The following is a 4,649-nucleotide window of genomic DNA, read 5'->3' on the forward strand; positions in this document are numbered from 1 at the left end:
CACCAATTGACCTTTGACCCCTGACCTAAGCAATATTGGTCAATATGTCCTGAGGCAAAGTTGTAGCACTCATTGCGTGATATGAACCTGCAAAGTTTCATTCGGATCGATGCACTCACCTGGTCGCAAGGGGACCTTCAATTTTCGGGCATACCCCATTTGTTGGGGGCGCTGCGGGTAAACTATTCCATATATCACAAAAAACGGAATATATTTGGTAGAGCATCACCTGTAGATAATGCATGCCAAATTTCATACCAACGTGGGATAATGGCTTTCGGAATTGATTTTGCGTGAACGGTACCGAATTTGAAGGTTTTTCGGCTGTTGCTCGGGAACTAAAACGTCCGGAGCAAGCATCACAATTTCCAAAGCACGAGGTCATAAGATGTACCAACCACCCGAGTTTGGTCAAAATCGGCCCACGTTTACTTCCAATTAGGCTGATGACCAACACACAAACATCCAAACAAACAGAATTACTGACAATAAGGGTCACCTATTTCGGCGACCATATATATATATATATATATATATATATATATATATATATATATATATATATATATATATATATATATATATATATATATATATATATATATATATATAGTCGAGATCCTGGCTGTTAATATCTTCCAGCATGGAATACTGACGTTATGTCCGAGCTTCAAGCAGTCCACGTGTGGACAAAGAGAACAACTAACCACACTACTGTGTTTCAATCGGCCTCGAGGGGTAGGCACGATATTTTCTGTGCTCAAACAAAAAAAATGGCTGGTAACAGAATGAATACACAGCACAAAAACTGCCAGAACTCTTGACAACAATAACGTTCAGAAAACAGGTCGACAACTCACAGCTCCCTCCAAAAATATTCGGGAATAACGATCGCACTTGTCCCGATTTAACTCAATCTTTAGACGGAGCTATCGACGATCAGCGCGACTGTGCTGTCGAGAGTCTTCAAAAGCACTTGAAAGATTGCATTAAAACATGCAATTCCGAGCGCGCGATATATTTTCCACTCGCGATCTTAGAGCCACGTCTGTTGCCAGCAATGGCGCCCCAGCTCTCACACGGTCCGTCCACCACGTCCGACTCGCCAACCAATCCCTGGGAGCTTGAAAAAGGTCACGTGACGTGTTGGGTGGGACACGAAATTTTGTGAGAACATGGTTTTTCTCACAGTCCTCCCCACCTAAAATAAAACCCCTCTGGTAGACGGCGTTTTGAAAGCAGTTATTGCACTAGTTGCAAATCACAGGGCAATATGATGGCGGTGATCGTTAACATTCTTGAACAATAAACAATGTTCATCCACAACACAATATTAAACACACTACACCACAGGAAAATATACCCCACTATATTTACCCATCGCCCGCACGACAATAGAGAGACAAAGAGAACTAAACTTAAGTTGGGGAAAGCATTTACAGGAGGGAAACGGACCGAGGAGCAAGGCTCCTTTGGGAGGAACAAAGGGGCCCCAAACCGGTATCCCCTCTCCGCCTGTGGGCTCAACTTAATTTTGGTGCTCCTTGTCCACTAGATGGCGACTAAGGAGGTCAGCTCGTCTGATCTCCACTCCTTTCACGTGTTTGACTGTGAGGTCGTATTCTGAGAGGAGAAGCGCCCAGCGCACAATACGCTGGTTGGAGGTTTTGGCTTGGCTGAGCCAACCGAGCGGGTGGTGGTCGCTGTAGATGGTGATGGGTCCATGGCCAATGTAGACAGCGAATACTTGGATTGCCGCCCTGATAGCGAGGAGCTCCTTCTCCACGGTACTGTAGTTCCGCTCCCTGGGTCGCTCCGACATGACACGAGGAAATATTGTCATGGGCCAATTACATGACTGACTGACGATGCCTCCCCGGTACGACAACTCGGTGACGTACCTTCCATGTCTGGGTGGAGGACATGTTCTTGGGGGAATATTTATGCACCAGCACACCTGCACCGTTCACATAGTAGCCTGTCCGTCCAGGCCCGGAGTCTTCTCCCATTTCCCAGCGGGTGATAAGGGTGGGATCGAAGTGCTGATCCTCCACGAGACTGGTTACCGCAGACAATGCGGGAGTGACCTCAGGCACAGAACTGGGGTTGCTAACCGCCTCGGAGGACTGATCCTCCTCACCGGATTCGCCAACCAAGTAGCTGGGGTCCCCGTGTCACAGACAGGAACGGTCCCTGAGGAGCCCGGCTCCTGAGGTTGGCCTGACTGGAGGCTCGGGTGGACTTCAGTCGAAGCAACGTCACCGTCGGAGGCTGGAGTTGAGGCGCAATGCTCCTTGGGCCAGAGTGAAAATATGTCTGACTCCGCCACTCTCTCCGCCTGTTTGCTCTGGGATCTAGTGACCACCTCACAGGTCAGAGTCAATAACTCCTCCCTGGCCATGGCATCATTGCCAATCAGCAAGGATACCCCCAGTACCGGGTAGTAGGGTACCACCGCACAGGTCATCGGACCCGTAAAAATGTCACTCCGGACCTCGATGAGAGCAAAGGGATACCAGCCAGGAACCTGGTTAATGCCCCGAAGGACGATATACTCGCCAGTATAATGCATCTGAGAGGCCGGAACTACCCCCGCCCGGAGAACACACAGTGTCACCCCAGTAGCCCGAAGGTATTGAGCCTCAAACTTCACCATCGAATCAGCGCCACCCACTAAGGTTGTCCCTGAATAATTCTGATACAGAGGATGAATGGACTTAGCTTCGGTGGTAGTGACCTTTGTCACCGATGCCATCGTCATGCTCGAGGGCCCAGTTTATGACCTCCACTGACCTTCCTCTGATTTAACAGCTGGGTTCCTCGATGGGACGGACTCGCTGGGTTAGAGAAACAGCAGTCTCCACCATGCCCCACACATTTGCAGAACTCGCACCAGGGCCATGCCCTGCCCTGCAGCTCGCGACCGCCACCAGTGGAGGGCATCGGGGAACCCTTCCCCTCGATCCAGCAGCCGGGCAGACGGGGGGCGGTCTTGACCGCAGAATCCTCCGTCTTACGACGCGACTGTGTGGCTTGCAACATTTTGCATGCCAAAACGTGTTCATCAATAAGCTTGACGCAGTCTGACAAGGAAACCGTGTCTTTATCGACAAGAAACAACGCTCAGTCCAGCGGAAGCTGTTGATCGATACGGTAACGCACCAGGAGTTCCGCAACGGCTGGAGGTACCTCAACGCTGCTCCCTTCGAACCATCTCTGCAGCTGTTCCAACAAGACCCGCGAATGTTCCTCATAGGTTTGACTGGACTGACGAGTCCAACTGAAAAAATTACGCCTATAAATACACAGGTTCACCGCAGAGGCGTTCAAAATCTCGGCCTTCAACTTCCGGTATTCGTTTACGTCCTCGGTTGCCATCCTCGCATATACCTCCCTCGCCTTTTCAGATAGATGGCTAACAAGATGGCCGACCCGCAATCTCTCATCAATGCCACCAGAAGTCAACAACTTCTCCGCCGTCACCAGATACGTTTCTGGCCTCGTGTCTCCCGTCCAGTCCGGCAAACGAACATGAACAATTTCTGGGACTGGTGCAGCAGACACATCTGCCCGCTGTCGTTCAGTCAACATTCGCCACTCATGCTCTCTGACGCGTTCAGCCTCTGCCGCGTCATGCTCTCTGACGTGTTCAGCCTCTGCCCTGTCATCCTCCCTGAGTCACTCAGCCTCTGCCGCGTCATGCTCTCTGACGCGTTCAGCCTCTGCCGCGTCATGCTCCCTGAGTCGCTCAGCCTCTGCTGCTGCTCTTGCAGCTATCTCTGCGTCATGCTCCCTGAGTCGCTCAGCCTCTGCCGCTGCTCTTGCAGCTATCTCTGTGTCATGCTTCCTGAGTTGCTCAGCCTCTGCCCTGTCACTCTCCCTGTTACACATGTCGATATGTTAGGGGATCGCTCCCTAACATATCGGGTTTAGTGACCGGGTCAAGGCTGATTGCGTCGCTCACATCGACACCAACGTGACTGTCAACCTGATCTGGTTGATCTCTCACTTCTCCAGCCGACATGGTTTGGCTACGAGTTATCATACGACAAGGGCACAAAAGACAGTCTAAAAGGAGGCTGGGTCGAAATATTTCAGCAATATCTTTCACCACATGGAATGGGGCAATTCACACAGGGAAGGCAAACACTATTGGGGTGATACACGGAATTCACACACAACGCTCTGTTGGGGAAATACGACACAAAATACCCAATATCACCACCACACATCAAATTGGCAATGAGAAAATGAAACGTACAAATAACTCACGTTTTTTTTTTATTGTTGGCTGATGACCTGCGTAAACACAAGATAGCATCCAATGGTGAGAAAATCCCTCCAAGATGGCGTCCGCTGGTGAGAAGGTTCCTCCAAGATGGCGTCCGCTGGTGAGAAGGTTCCTCCAAGATGGCGTCCGCTGGTGAGAAGGTTCCTCCAAGATGGCGTCCGCTGGTGAGAAGGTTCCTCCAAGATGGCGTCCGCTGGTGAGAAGGTTCCTCCAAGATGGCGTCCGCTGGTGAGGGAACGATGATCAGATGAAGGAAGATAACGACCCACTGTGGAATTTCTGTCTCAGTTCGAATGTCTCTTACTTGAATGAATCCCGGACGAGCCGCCCATTTGTCGAGATCCCGGCTGTTAATATC

At 50.5% G+C, this 4,649-nt stretch overlaps 1 pseudogene; it reads right to left on the reverse strand.

The window, feature by feature from the left end:
• Positions 1-793: 793 nt before the first annotated feature.
• On the reverse strand, positions 794-3,891 carry LOC147031572 (uncharacterized; annotated as a pseudogene).
• Between the last annotated feature and the right edge of the window lie 758 nt (positions 3,892-4,649).

This window comes from Eptatretus burgeri, chromosome 2 (assembly GCF_056783735.1).
Source record: "Eptatretus burgeri isolate ZD-2024b chromosome 2, Ebu_testis_v1, whole genome shotgun sequence".
In the NCBI taxonomy this organism is placed as follows: Eukaryota; Metazoa; Chordata; class Myxini; order Myxiniformes; family Myxinidae; genus Eptatretus; species Eptatretus burgeri.